The 15,909-nt window shown below is 43.6% G+C and overlaps 1 long non-coding RNA gene across 3 annotated transcripts; it reads left to right on the top strand.

The window, feature by feature from the left end:
* Positions 1-118: 118 nt before the first annotated feature.
* LOC139802607 (uncharacterized) lies at positions 119-15,079 on the top strand. Of its 3 annotated transcripts, none has more exons than XR_011728710.1 (8): positions 119-738; positions 4,197-4,308; positions 4,481-4,591; positions 7,428-7,504; positions 10,611-10,719; positions 13,317-13,600; positions 13,749-13,835; positions 14,840-15,079. It is a non-coding gene; the product is annotated as an uncharacterized lncRNA (long non-coding RNA). The 3 variants fall into 3 exon arrangements; XR_011728711.1 differs by having other exon boundaries at positions 119-728; positions 2,499-4,308; XR_011728712.1 differs by lacking the exon at positions 13,317-13,600.
* The last annotated feature ends 830 nt before the right edge of the window (positions 15,080-15,909 follow it).

Raw genomic sequence — 15,909 nt, forward strand, 5'->3', positions numbered from 1 at the left:
AAACTATTTTTACACACCAGAAACGCTGCTGCACCCCTGGACTGAGCACCCCAGAACTGCTGCTGCTCCCCTACACTGGAACTGTTGCTGAACCATTACACTGAGCACCCCAGAACTGTTGCTGCACCCCTAACACTGAGTGACCCAGAACCGCTGCTTCACCCCTGCACTGTGCACCCCAGAATTGTTGCTGCTGCACCCCTTCACCATGCACCCCAAAACTGTGCACCTCATCACCACCCTTGTCCCCAGCACCCCTCACCCTGCTGCACCCCAGGGCTGAGGCAGGGTTGGGGTCTTCACCCCACTCAGGGCACGGGGGTGACCCCAAGCTCTGGGGAGATGGAGCAGTGGAGAAGCCTGGGTGGAACTCCATGCCCACATTAACTTTTTCCCCTCTCAGTGTAGCTGTGACAGTGCTGGTTGTGTCCCCTCTCCTGGCCAGGGCAGGGCAGGACCGGACCCAAAAGCTCTGGGGTCAAGTGATGCCTCACCATGGGTGCAGTTTGTGTGCATGGAAGATATGTCCACAACACCATTCAGCCTTAAATACAGGGCTGCAAAACTTCATGAAACCCAAAGACAAGCCAAGCAAAGCCCCACTGAGCCCAGTAGGAATTTTATTGCCAAGAACAGAGTCATTTGGTGTCTCCTGGAGGAGAGAGGAACACGTCAGGAGTGTGGTGCTGGTTAACACTGCCCGAGACAACAGCTGGAGAGGGCTGAAGGTAAGACCCTGTGGACTGAGCTGTATTTCATTGCAAATGGAGCCCTTGAACCAGCAAACTTGTTCTGGGAAAGTTTCCAATTCAGACAATGTCTCACGTTGTGGGGTGGTGGGGATCCCTCATCCTCGAAGCATCAAAGGAGTCTCCGGAGATGGTTTGGAAGAGGACAGGAGCCCAGGAGGGAGGCTTCAAAATGCTGGCAAGTGTACAAATCAAATACACTTTGGCCTTAAATTAATGTAAAATATTATGAAAGTGTCTCTTTGAGATTATTCCCAATGTGGAGTTAAAAAACAACCAAGAAAGCCAAATGAAAATGACAAAACAACAGGACCTACCTGATGTCTCCAAAGAACCAGGGCTCTGGTTCCTCACCTCCTGGATGGCAAAGCCGAGCTGGGAGAGCAAAGCTGGGCTGAGTCTGGCTTGGGAAGTAAACAAAAAAACAAAGCAAGAGGAGGGGGGAAAAAAAAAAAAGACCAGCAAATAAAGCCTGTGCAGAGAAGGAACGAGAAGAAAAGATAATATTATTAATGACAAAATTTAATTAATAGGCTGCTAATTAATTTTATAAGCACCATAAAATTGCCATAACAGCCTGATTGCTTTGCTTGCCTTGCCAAGAGCCAGGGAGAAGATGAAGTGTTATAATCCCCTGGATTTCCACCTGGGAGGCAGTGATTAAGGGGATGTGATGGGGTGCCAGGGTCTGCCCGTGCAGTGTCACCATGCTGGCAACAGCCTGGCCCCCAGAGAGGTGACCTGATGTCCTTTGAACAGCTGCCACCACCAGGGAGTGTGGCTGGGGTCAGCTCCATGGGGCTTGTGAGGGGAAGGCAGTGGTTTGGGCTCTGCCCAAAGTGTGACAAGGAAGGAGTTTGGAAATCAGTTTCTGCTTTGTCATAATTCTGGATGGAGCCTGGAGAAGTCATGGTTTTGTTGCAGCTGCTTTCATGCTCTCCTTCAAACCTTCTCACACTCCTATCACCCTTTTGAAAGTAGTTTTTGACTCATTGCCAATATAGTTTTATTTTGGTTTTTTTTTTTATGCTTGCTTACTCTCTGTAATAACCCTGTACTTACAGGAAATTAATTACAGTAACTCCAGTTGTAAAGATGCCAGTTCCCCAAACCACAGGAGCTCCTGTTCCTCTCTACTGCTTGATGCCTTTTAGAAAAGCCCCTCCTGTGCCTTCAGGCACCAGGGTGACACTTGAAATAGTTACACACTCCTCATCAGTTCATTGATGAGCAATTTGGATTTATCTGCACCCACCCCTCTTTTAGGGATGGGGAGAGGCTGCTGCTCCATGCTGGGTCTGTTTTCAGGAATGTAAACCTTCCTTTTCTAAAGGTGGTAATGGGGTGGGATCCCATCCTTGTTGGCCATAACCTTATTGCCATAATTCCTGAAGAGAGAAACAAGGAGCTGTCTGGAGGGATAGGATGGGTTCTGTATGATGCAGAAAAATCCTTTGGGTTTTATTTCGTATAATTTGTGCTGCTGAGTTTTCTGTCTTCACACATTTATCCACCTTCCATTCTTAACCAAGGTGTTTTCTCAGCCCTTCTTTGTCATAAGGATGATGAGGATTAACTAAATGCATCTTAACACAATTATGAAAAAAGGAGGGGTGGGGGGGAATATGCTGTGTGACCAAACCTGACACTCTTCCCAGTTCATTAGAATTTAATGAAGAAATACTTAGTGCCCAACAGGGGAGTCCTAACTCATGATATCTTCTGAATTCTCATTAAGCATCTGTACAGTGACTACCAGAAAACTGCACCCTTTCAGCTCTGGTGTCCAGTGCCCTGACAAAGAAATATCCATTACATGAGAAGAGAAACTCATGGAATTCTTATTCCTGTGATGAACTCTCACTGGTGACCTCCCAGTGTCTTTCCAGGGTTATGCTGGTGGTGGCTGAATCAAAACCAGGGGAGGTTAGAGAGAAACTTTGGTGCACACAACCATGAGCTGTGTATCCCATCTGAAATCAGGAATTGGACACTGGATCCAAAGCAGACTGGAGTTCATGGGTGTCTTTCCAAGACTGAAGTTAATGGGTGGTTTTTTTCAAGACTGAAGGTAATGGGTGTCTTTCCATCAACCTCATTGGGAAAGCAGCTCTGGGGAAGCTCTGGTGGTCATGGAGCTGTGTGCTCACACCTTGGCTTGGACTCTCCATGTAATGCCCTAGGTTGAATTTGTTTAACTGCTCCAAATGATCTCAGCTTTCCCAAGACATGTGGATTATTCTCAGGTTGTGTTTGCTTTCTATCAGATTTTATTTTCCTTATAAAGGGGAAGGTGAATGTAGTAAATCTGTGTATAAAAATAGACTGTATTTGTTGGTGTCTTATAACCTATTGATTGTTTTTGAGGTGAAGAAACTTACACTCACTTTAAAAATTAGTCATTATTTGTGTCATTCCAATGACAAACCTCCTCTACCATGGGGTTTTATCCCTTTGTTAAAAAAAGAACCACTTTTATTAATTCCTTAAATTGATGATTTAAAGCTTGCTTTCTAGGAGGGAAGGGGCAGGTGTGTGTCGGGATGAACACATTCTTGGTGTATCATATAACTTTACTAAATCTTAGCAATGGTGTGGGGGTCATTGCCTCTGGTATTAATAGTAATGATAATTACATCTTTGGGAAGCTGTCAGAAAAGTATCTTTTGTACAAGTCAGAGCAGTGTAAACAGCCTGTACAGGCAGGCACTACCCCTTCTATCAAGAGGTAAACAATCTTTGTTAAGCTCATCTTGATAGTCTTGTTTTGTTGCCACATTTTAATTACTCATCCTGTCTGTTTATATTCCGTTGCCTTTTACTGAAGATACAAGCTTTAAAAATCATTGGTATTTAGGAAAATCCAAAGCTGGGGTGATGCAAGCTCAGGTGCTAATTTATTTACATCAATTAATTTCAGGCCCCTGATGTAAACCAATTAGTATTCAACACTTAATGGAGTCATTATCTGTCAGATTAGCTTTTAGAAATGCTTGTCACTGCTACAGGACCAGGCAGCAGAACTTTGCTAATAAAACTAGCAGAATTAATGGAGTGAACAGCATAGATAATGACTTAATGTGGAACATACAGTAGAGAAAAGAGCCTGAACAACTGTCTTCAAGAAATGAAGATATCACTGAGCTAGCTACTTTATTCCAAAATTGAGCTGGGGTGATGCTCTTCAGAGGTGTCTGGCTAAGCCCTTGCACAGTTGTGTTTCATAATCAATGATTTTCAAGATTTATGCTCTCACATGTACACAATCTACCTCTTTCTAGCTTGATGTGGCATGCAAATAAAACTTTACACTTGTACCTCCCTCCTGTGGCACGTGGGGAGTGAGAAACCCCAGCTCCAGGAAAACTATCAAGCTTCATCTCTGCTTCTTAGGAAACTTCCTCCCCTTCTACCCCTGTGGCTTCCTTCCAGAATTACCCTACAGAGGAGGGTAGGGAGGCCAAGGAGACTTTTCCTTTGCCTTTTGGGACATCCAGGAGCTGATGGAGCACTTTGCTAATTTCCAATATCTGGAACAAGCACCTGATGACAGAGGAAGGTAAGGTGTCTGTCCCCATCATATCCATCTCCCATGTAAGTCTGACCAGTTGCTATCCTGACACCTATGTGGCAGAGGTTCTTGGAAGCAGTGGTGACAAAGTTTAGTTGGGGATTTATTTTTGCAATTATGGCAGCAGAAAAATCCTCACGTGTGTGATTTTCTCCTCCAGCTCTTTGTCTGTGTGAATGCTGGAGGGGGAGAACTTGGACTGGAAGGAAGGAGCTGTTTGGCCAACCAGCCTCAGGACAGAGGTGACAGAGGGACACGGTGGCATGTTTGGGTAAGCAGGGCATTGGTGTTGGGGGGTGGAGGGCCAACATCCAAAGCATCTGTATCATTTTTTGCACAGGCCTGAGCAGCAAACTGATTTTATGGTCCTCTGGCTCAGCTGAACTTCATTTTAATATCTATAGAGAAACTCAAGCCCAGATTAACCTCCACTAGCCTCAGATTTCATTGTGAACATGGTTTACAGCTGTTCAGAGTTTTCTGCTGTTCCAAAGACCAATTAATTTTGGTATCAATAATTTGCTTCTTCAAAGGGTGTATCCATATGGTGGTTTTCTTTCCGTAATTGAAATCATATATGATTGCTGCAAGAGGTCTTGGCTTTTTTGTGGGGTTTGTTGATGCTTTTTTTTTTTTTTTTTTTTTTTTTCCTACTACTTTATTTAGCCTTTCTTGGCAGCCTAAGTAGTTGCTGGTCTTACTGGTGACACAGCCCTGCTGCTGTGCTTTGGAAACACACAGCACGAGGTGGCACGATTTGGATGCTGCTTTATGGTCCTACCTACTGGAGATGCCCCCATGAAAAAAAAAAGAGGAAATTGCTTTTGGATAACATCACTCTCTCTGTCACAGCTGGCATTGGCTGGTGCAGATCCGTGTTTACATTTTGCTTGGAAAATGCAAACACTAATTAAGTATTACTGTTAATAGGTCCTGGGACTGGCAGGCTGGAGCCATGGTTCTGCTGCTGGCTCTGCCCTGGCTGCAGTCCATCTCACCCCACTCCCTATCTGTGGTTTCTGGCAGAAAACAAGGATAATTAATTATTCCTTTCCAAGAGGGAGGGAAGGGACACAGGGGGAGGGTCATGTAAGGACAAAATATTGTTTTACTCTGAATAAATCTGAATCTTTCCATCAACCTGATGAGAAAAGGCTGGGATTGGGTTGTTCTCCCCAGGTTCAAGCCATGCCAAAACCCCTGAGCCCCTGGAGCCAGACAGCACCCAGGTACAAAAATATTCTCTATATTTTCTGCCCTTGCTTTCCGAGACAGTTTGCTGGGCAAAACCCTTTGTGGTGCCATGTGAAGAGGTATCTTGAAGGGAGAGGAGTGGATGTGAAGCAGCACCTCATCCTGCCAGAGTCTGAATTCATTTGAATTCATTCCTTTGTTATTCTTGTGCCTAAAGCATCTCCTTTTTATGTACCCCCATGGCATGGAATTGTCACTGAGGTTCTTCTGCTGTTGTCTGGTCCACAGCTTGGTTTTAGCCATGGCCGTTTCAGGTCTTTGATGGCAGATTTGAGGTTTTTTTCTTGGCGTGCCGAGAGCAAACAGCAGCTCTTCTAATTAGGGGTGTGTAATTCCTCCCAAACCTGTCCCCCTGCCTTTGTGAGCCCATCGAGTTGCAAGCAAGCAGCAAAGCTCCCTGATTGTCCCCTCCTTTCAGCCCAGCCCCTGATGAGGAGTGTTGCTACACCTAATAAATTAAAGGACACAAAGTTAATGAATTTTTCATTTGAACTCCCAGCTAGGTATGGATTAGCCAGGCTGACGTTACTGACGAGCTCAGAATTAGAGAAGGGTCCTACAGGGACATTTTCCTCTCGACTAAAATCTTTTCATTCACCTTTTCAGGCATTATCTGGCTGGGTAGAAAGAGTTCTTTTCACAACACATAGCCTGTGGGGTCTGCTTTCTGTTCCTGCCATAAATGTGATCATTGGTTTTGTTTGTCTAATGGAGAAAAATAAAGGGCAATGTGAATGACATGGTCCTGAAAGAGGAGGAGGAGGGATTCCTACCATCCCAAGCACAACTCTGGGGCATGAATGGTGCCAATTCCTTTAAATTCCAGCCCTGACAGTTTACACCAGCTGAAGGGTGTCTTTCTGCTGTGAGCTGGGCTTCTAAATAAAACCACGCTCAAGTGACTAAAAAAAAATAATTACTGAAAAAAATCATTTTAAGTCAAAGGGCTTGGATTAATTCAGAATTATTTTCCCTCAGTCTCCCATAAATTTCAAAGGATTGCAGCTGCTTTTAGCAATACAAACTGATTTCTGGTTCCTGAGGCTGTGAACTGGCAGATACACCCTGAGCAGTTTATCCCTATTTTTCCTGTCCAAATTAAAGCTTTTCCAATGACCTTCAATTTTAATATTTCGATGCTCTGAAATCATCTCATTTAAAAAAATCAGAGTTTTGTTGACAATATCAGCTGCTGGAATGCAGAAGAGGTTGGGAAGGGGGGTGGGATGGGGCCACCTCCCAGGTGTCCCTGTGTCACCTCTCCAGGCTGTGGTCTGGCCATGGCCAGGGGGTTTTGCCCTTTCCCACATCCATGTGCCTGGTGCTGAACTTGGGAAGAATCCTTAATAAGAACAGAACTGAGGGGGTACAGGGCTCCCACTAATATTTATTCATCCCTTCCTACCCTTTACTGTTCATCCCTAAAAGTGTCCCTGGGTGTTTCCCCATTGGAAATCTGCTTGCCCAAGTCCTCCTCCTGCAATCCCAGTGTGACTTCACCAGTTTCTCCATTTCTCCCACCAAACTGGATCATTGCTGCTGAAAATCCGAGTCATTTTGCTGAGTACCTTTGAAATAACTGTACATTTCAATTACAAATGCATTTCAGCCATGGATTACCTTTGGCAAAAAAAAAAAAATTGGCCAAGGCCTTTGGGAAGGATCTGGGGAATCTGCATTTATAACTTTACTGGATGGATTACATGAGTGTGGGATAATTGAGTTTGCATTGTTGCTTTCCTTAAGCAGCAGCAGAGGAACAGTTTGCAGGAGCAAACACCCCACCTGAGTTCAGCTATTTCATCCTTTTTTTGGTTGAATAAGTATTGCTGCATGTCTTGCTTTTGTGACAGGCTGGAAGAAGGGGAGAAATGGCACAGATCAGCTCAAATGATGGCTCCTTACATTAATATAAGTCCATATTATAAAGGTAAGAAGTTTTTCTCTCTCTCTCTTGATGCCTTTTTCATTTCCTTGATTTAGGAGGATTTTTTTCCCCTTGTAAGCACCTGGTTCTACCTGGTTCCAGGAGCTTCCTCCAGAGTTTGCCACCAGCAAAGTGCAGCTCTGAGGCTCAATCAAGTCCCAGATATGCATTGAGGAAGCAGAAAGTGTTAACCCCCAGAGATCCTGCTCTTTTTTTTTTTACTGCTTGTTGCACATTTCAAGCAGAAAACACCCCATGGAGAGAGTTCTCCACTTCCTAAATAATTTGAGATCAAAGGTCTAGGTGCTGGGCTAGGCCAGAGAGAGCATAAATCTGACTTTAACTGAGATTCATGTTTCCATTATAAAATAATTGCAAAGAACTACCCATGGTTGTCTTAATAAATGATATTTATGCCCCTCAAGCAGCATAACGGATCCATCAGCTTATACGTGGGTCTAAAAAAAGGATTAATGGTGCTGATGGTCCAATGGGTTTCTGGAGCTCGTCAGATCTTTGGTCAATGTTCAGGTTCTTCAAGAAGGCCCCCACCTCTTTGGACAGGGACTCGTATTACAGATTGGGGTGTGTATAACTTGGTTTTCATGGGATGCAACAGCTTTTTGCTCCCCTCAACCCACTGTTTCTGAGCTCTGCTGCCAAAAAGCTTCTTGCAAGCCCTGCAGGAGCTGGCCTGAGGTTTGGGTCACCTTTCAGTTCAGAGAAGTAAGCACTAGAAAATTATCCCAATTTTTAATTTCAGGTTTTCTAAGCAGTCCTAATAAATCCCCCAAGATGCTTGGTGCTGACCAATTGTTGTGCCTTCAGGCTTGGCTGTGCTTGCAGCAGGTATCAGGTATTTCAAAAACTTTTTGGGGGTGGAGGAAGGAAGTCCTGGGGGGAAATGCTTCTCTGAAGATTTATTTTGATCAAATCTCTGTGATACACTTACCTAACCCAATGCCAGCACCAGTGGCACCAGTGCCACCACCTTTCCTCTCTGCAGTCCTTTCCCCTGGCACGTCCTCCTTCCAGGTGCAGAGCAGAGTGCAATTTCAATCCAGAAATGGGTCAAAATTATTAGTTAAAGCTAATTATAATTTTCCTAACAGAGATTTAGATTTCTTTGCTTATAGGTTTAACATTTCCCTTTTGGCTTTTATTCCTCCCCCTACAATATGAGAAGAAAGTTCCTGCAACCTGTTGGTCAGCACATCAGCATGGGCTGGGAGTGATGTTCCAGCCTCTGAAAATATTACCCAGTGCTGCTGGTTTCTTCTTTTTCAAAGCTGACCATTCTTGCTGAGCATCTCTGTGGGTCTTTTTTCTGATTTTTTTTTTTTTTTTTTTTTTTTTTTTTTTTTTTTTTTTTTTTTTTTTTTTAATGAATATAACCTCCCAGATCAGACAGAATTTCAGTGCTTATTCCTGCTTTGTGGCCCTTTCTAATCTGCCTGGGTTTATTTGCAACTCAAATACTAAGCAAACACACTTAGGAATGTACTTCTTAATGCAACCAAAACAGATTTCAGAGGAAATATGCAGAGATAAATAACAGTTTTTTGTATCTTTCAATGTGCAGTGCCTCTTCTTATTTTCTCTCTTCATTATTGCACCCACAAACAATTCATTGGTGATAATTAATATTAATTTCATACGCTTAATTGACAGTATTGCCAGGGGGTGACTAGCTTGGCTTCCCCAGTATTAAATAATTTTTAGCAATTTGTACTGCTCAGCTTGCTGCTTTGCTGATTTCCCAGTGGCTTCATCTCTTCTGCATCCCCAGCCAGGCACAGGGGGAATCAGAGCAGCTCCCAATCAATAGATGAGGAGCTGGAGTGAGCAGAAAGGCTCATCCACACCACATGCCCATGAGGCTGGGATGGAAGAGTGATGAACCCCCCTGTATTTGATCCATCCAGCCACGTGGCCTCTATTGCACCAGATGTTTGCACAATATATTGCTTAGATGTTAAGCACCATCAAAAAAGTGCAATTTTGGTCTCATCACCACCTCCCTTCCTCAGCTCCCCAGCCCTTCAGCATCCCACTCTCTCCCCTTCATACCACTCACTGATTTGCTGGGGGAATATGTTGAATTAATCCTTTCAGGTTCAAGCAGGATGGCAAAAATTAATGGTGAGGCTGCACTTCTCCGTGCTTCTGTGGAAGAGTGCAGAGAAACCCACCCCCAAAAAATGTATGGAAAAAAATATTTCTGCTTCAAAGCTGAGACCAAATGTTCTGCTTTGGGTATGGGAAGGAGGAAGAGTTTTTTGGCACAGTTCCTCCTGCTTTGGGATTTTATTTTGTTGTTTAAAGCAGGTTTTATTTGGAAAGTCTGCTTTTCTGTAATGCAAGAATGGTTACTCCTTAAAGTACATCCAATGATGGTGGTTTTACAACCCAGGTGGGTGTGAAGAGCAAAGACCTGTGTTGTTAGCACCACAAGATGCTCAGGAACCACCCCAAAAAGTTGCTGCCTAAACAGTACTGCCACAGACAACAGAGCATCCTCCACCCTTCAGCCCACAAACCCCAATTAAAGGTTTTCTTAATTTTTCTCTTTTTTTTTTTTACCCCTCCCAGAGTGAGCTGCACAGATTTACAGAGGACTGTCCCAGAAGAACACCCAGCTGAGCAGGAGAGGCTGAGACCCTCCTGTTCTCTTCTTCTATGCTGAGGTATCTCAATTCCCCCTGGGTATTATTATAAATATATATTAGTTACCTTTAAATAATCAATTTTTATGTAAGTGATCTGAATCCTGGTTTGGTGCCTACACTGTATTTTTAATCCTTTGCAACACAGAACGTTGTTTTGCCTATAGGTTTTTAATACCCTGTTACAAAGCAAATAAAAAAGCACTTAGTGATAGAGCAGAAAGTAAAATAAATATCAGTGACATTGTTATATTTGATGCCTTGTTTTTTACTTTTCAGATGCTTGTAACAACTGCCATTTTAATGACCTGTTATTTTCATTACCAGTTATCAGATCAGAAGGGATTTTTTAAAATGAAAACATATCATGGTTTTCTGGAGTAATTTGTTTGAGGTGACAGTAGGGGAAAAAATACTGATTTTTGCATATTTTATTTTCACAGCTCTCTTTAAGCAGAAGTGACTTCCAGTTCAGGCTTGGAGTGGGTCACAGAGGACCAGGCTTTTGTTTGGGAGTTCTTCTTCCTGCGTGGACATCTGCATCATTTACAGGTGACAGAAAGGGCTGCTATATTTTTTTTTCCCTTGCCAGGAGAATATACATGTAAATACAGCCAAGCAGAGTGCCAAGCAGAAGTTTCATAGGGGTGGGATGAGACCTTTGGATCCCCAAGTCCTTGTGCAGCAAGACCCTGCTCTGCTGTGCTGCTGGAGCTTTGGTGGAAAGTTGATGGGATTGGTCCCTGATGAATAAAAATCTGTGTTTGTTCAAGGTTGTTTTTTTGTTTGGGGTTTGTTTTTTTTTTATTTTTTTAATTTCTGAATGCATTCCAAACCTTTATTTAGGTTTAAAGAATGAAAAGAATTTAAAGTAATCACTGGTACCATCACCACCATTAGCCAGAGGTCTTGATTTGGAGTCTCTGTCTTTCTGAGAGAAACACTGAAGCACAGACCCTGCTAACAGGGTGGAAAGAGCAGCAAAATTTGGTTTTTTTGTTGTTTTTTGGGCTTTTTTTGCATTTTAGCTTAAAAGCTCTGAGAACAGAAAGCTACTTCTGGAGCCCACTGGAACTTTCCTGCTGGGAAGTGGAGGAGATGGGGTGGGATGGGTTTCTGGTACCTTCTGGCTGGGGCAATTTGTTGTTGTGTCACAGGATGTGTGGGTTTGAGTTCTGTGGTGTCATCTCTTCCTTCTTAACTGTTTCTGAGGAGCAAATAAATACTGTGCTGGTTTCATGCTCTTGTTACAGCCCTTGCCTTCAGGACAGATTCACTCATTGCCTTTTTCTGCTCTCGTTACAGTGTTTGTGATGAGAATGAGGCCTCATAATTTTAATGCCCAGCATCGCCTGGGAAAGACTATAAACATTTAATAGACCCATAAACACAGACTTTAACCTTTTCAATATTCTGTGGCTGGATTGGCCCTTGCTGCAATCCCCACAGGTTCCTGCTGTGGACACGAGGCATGGCCAGGGTGAGGGAATCAAACAGCAGAAATCCCAGAAAGGTCAAATCATTGCAGTTGACTATTATCTGCTTGAGAATATATGAGGCGTTACGAGCCCTGGGACTGCATTTTTTGTGGCTTAGGTTGGGGCAAGAGGAAGAAATGGCCAGGCATAAATCACCCCTGGTGACAGTTGTTGTAATGGGGATGGAAACGAGGCCCCCCCAACCCTGAACTCATCACTTTTAATCTTTCTGTGGGATGTGCAGGGTGTCCACCCTCCTCTTGTCCCATCTCCCATCCTCTCCTGCTCTCAAGATAGAAAACTCAGCAAAAAGTGTTTTGTAGTCAGGATGTGGGATGTTACAGAGCAGGGAAAAAATCCCAGGGAGTTTGACCCTTTGGATGGGGGGGTGGATGGAGATGGTCTGGAATTGGAGGGAAGCAAATGGACACAGAACTCAGTTTTCATCTGTGTTTGGGATGAAGGTTCCATGACAGGTGCTCTTGTTTCCTGGATTGGGCTGGAATGACTCCACACATTATTTTGGCCCAAGGAATGGTGTTTGCAGAGTTTCCTTGTTCCTAGGAAAGAAAAATCCCCAGCACAGAGGGTTGAGAGGCAACAGCCAGGGTTGGGGGTGCAGGTTCTGGGGTGAAATGCTGTGACCCCAGTGCCCACCTCCCTGCTCCCAGATTCAGGAAGGGAACCCAGGACCTTCCCCATCTCTCCTGCACCCCTCCCTGGCAGTACTTCAGCAGAACATGGCCAGGGGGAACATTTGGTCACTGAAGAGCTCTCCACCATGGGAAGCTGACAGCTCAACAATCCCAGTTTGTCATTTTCTCATAGACCATCCCCAAAAAAATCTTTGAACTTCAGCTTCCATCTAATCCATTTATCTAATCCTCCCTGTGCCACTGCATTTTTTTGTTTGTTTGTTTTTTTGGAGAAAACCATTTCCAGTCACATTACCACATCTTCATTTCTCTCTAGATTTTGTTACAAAGGTAAATCTTGGGCTGTGCTACAGCATTGCTATACAATGAGGAATATACAACAGCAAAACCTATCCTATTATTTTTTTCATTAAGGTTTCCCTTGGCTGTCTCATTTTGGGTGAGTTTCAGGCTCTGCTGCAGGAATGAGAAGTTTTGGCTGAGCCAGGCAGGATTTGGGAGCACTGTGTCATTCCTGCACTTGGCTTTGTGGAGCATCACCTACAGAGAGGTTTGCTTACTCAGTTGAAAAGCAGAATTGTCCACAAGAATTCTGACCTTGCAGCATCTTTACTGGGACAGAATTCCCACTGCTGAGCTGTTTTCTTTGTGAAGAAGTGATGGCAAAGGGAATAAAGTTTGGGATCCGTATTCTGTTCGTGCACAGAGCTAGAATCATCCTGTGCAGTTAGCAATCCCCCTGTGACATTCTACAGGATGGTTTCTGCAAACTCAAAATTCCAGCAGTAAATTAACATTTCTGAAGTCCAGGAGACCCACCGTGGCCATACAGTGTGTGAAGCAAAGTATCACATACTCAGGACCAACAGCCTTTGTGTCCATGCCTTAACAACCCCACTTCCAGGTTGTAGGGGAGGAAGAGATTTTTTTTCTGTGGCTGTTTTTTTTTTCCTTGCCTGCAAGTATTTTCTGGCAAGATGTTGATTTTTTTTTTTTCCTTGTTCCCCCCCTCCAGTCCCACAGCAGCCCAGCCCCTGCCTCCCCCCTCAGGAACTGCACAGAATTGGTGTGGTGGGTGGGACCTCCAGCACCTGCTGGGAGCCTTTCAAGCTGCTTTAACTGGATCACAAGTTCCTAACTGCAGAGAGATGTAAGGGAGACTAATCCCATCATCCAGACAGAAGTACAAGCCCTGGATGGGGAGCAGCTCATGTTACCTCCATTTGCACTCCAGCAGACCTGGCAGGAGGGGTTCAGATGTTATCATTCCACCCCCCAAGCCACTTTCTGATGAGTAAGGTCTGTGGGCTGATTTTATTTTTAAATATTTAAAATGTTATTTTTAAAATAAATTTTAATTTTTATGTTTGCTATTAATAGATTTTTCTATTTTTATTTATTGATAATTTTTTTCTAAAATGTATCTTTTCTCTTTTTCCTTCCCAAGGTCTGATGATAAACATGTGAAACAAAACTTCATGCTTTGGCCAAAAAGGAAACCAACCTCATTTCAGAAATGGCATTTCTACTTTAGGTAAATATTATTTGTACTCGAGGAGCAGAAGTCAGGGACTGGCACCATTTAAAAAATAGAATAAAATCCAGCAGCAGAATCTTGGAGCACCATTTTAATCCCAGGATGAGAGAGAGGGGCTGCTGCCCAGCTTCTCCAAGGCCCAGCTTGGAATGGCCACATTTTAAAAATGATTTTTGCAGCAGCAGATTCCTTGGTGTGGTTTGAGCACTGCTCTGTGCCCACAGAACATGGAGCAGGAGCTGCAGAGCCAGGACCTGGCAATTGATGGCACCCACAAGCCAGAGCTGGCAGAAATTCCTTTTACCATTTGCTTTTTAATTTTTGTTGACTCCTTTTTTCTGCCCCCTTCTGAGATTTAATACTGTTTTGCCATTTGAATTGAGGAGGTGATGCTCCAAATCTCTGATTGTGAAGGAGGGGCCCCTACAAACTATCACCACCACGTAAAAGGGTAGTTTGAAATCCTTTTGCTTTTCTGAATCTTAAAAAAACTCAACCAAAAATCCATCTGGGGCAAGATTTCATATGCTGGTCTTCAGCATGGAAGCTTTCTTTCCCTTACATTCAACCAAAAAGTTATTTAGTTTGGCCCTTTCTGTATCTGATGGTGCTAACAACAACAGAAAAAAAAAAAAAAAAAAAGATGCTTATTGCTTTAATAAAGGTTTTGATTTGGGAATTATTTACCATTTGGAATTCCGTACGCTCTAATTGCTTTTGATTCTTCAGTATTTATATAATGGAAAGCAGCTGAAATACTGGGGTTTAAGAAGGGGCTCTTGCACATTTGAAGTAAATTTTATCCTGCAATCAGTTGTAAAGATCTTAACTGCAGCTATCACGTATCCTAAAGATGTAATTGCTGTGGAGCCTTTCCAGTTCTCTTGGTTACAGGAGGCTGGAAAAAAGGGGGAAAGGGAGCACAAATGAGGGCCCTGATCTCTTGTGTTTTGGGGGAGACTGGCACCTGCCTAAAATGTTATACCTATGTTTTTTTCTAGGATGGACCCTCAGGATGAGACACAAGTGACACAAGTGAGTAATTTAATTTACACGGAGGAGCTCAGTGAGTTACACGGCAGCTGCTCTGGTGAGTAAAATAGTGAACTGTGTCTGGGTTTTGGGGATACGACCCTTGGCCTAAGGGCATCACCCCCAGCCCTGCATTCTCCCTGCTTCCTGGAGAAGGGCTTCAATTTTAAACGAGCCTCAGCCCTAAAAATCAGTGGCAATTTTGGTACACAGGTGCTCAGATCTGCTCTGCTTGAACCTGTAGAATTGCTCCTTAAAGAAAGAAATTTAAAAAAACCCAACAAACAAAACCAAACCAAAACCACAACAAAACAAACAATCAAAAAAACCCCAATTAGCATACTTAATTTTGAGAGATTTTAAAAGCATCTTGGGCAAATGTAGTCTGGGTGCAGAGTTACTGGTCCGTATTCTGAATGATCTGCAAAGACCACTCTGAGGGGAGGCAGCATCCCTGCTTACTTGGAGTCATTCTTCCTTCCAAGTGAACCCCCTCCCACAGTCTTCTGGAGAGGAGGAAAGCCCAGCCTGAGAATATTTGAAATTTACATCCAAAGGAAGCCTCGGGTTTCATAGAACATAAAATGCACAAGGAGCTTCAGCCTCAGAAATTGTTGATGTTGAACACTCTCCATTAGAATCACAAAAGCAGTGTAATTCACTGTTATCAGAGAAATGCTTTCTTCCAACCCTTTCTTCTTTAAAGAGAGATTTCCCTACTAAATGAGTATCTTCCAGTAGTGTGGACGGTTTGCTAAGTACACACCATAAATTCTTCATACTGGGAGCCAGAGGATGCAGAACCAGGCTGCTTGGGTCCTCCAAGGAGAGCAGAGGGAAAGCTGCTGGGAGCCCAGAGGTTTGCAGAAGCTGCTGGGATGGCTGCAGGGGGGTGGGCAGCTTACATAAAGCCTGGGTGTGCTCATTCTGGATTCACTTGCTTCTCACGAAGACCAAATTTGGAGTCTCTCATTCTTATGATTATACCCCATGCTTCTTTCCACCCCCTCTCGAGTTCTTTTTTTAAGAATTTCCTAAA

Source organism: Heliangelus exortis, chromosome 14 (genome assembly GCF_036169615.1).
Source record: "Heliangelus exortis chromosome 14, bHelExo1.hap1, whole genome shotgun sequence".
NCBI lineage: Eukaryota > Metazoa > Chordata > Aves > Apodiformes > Trochilidae > Heliangelus > Heliangelus exortis.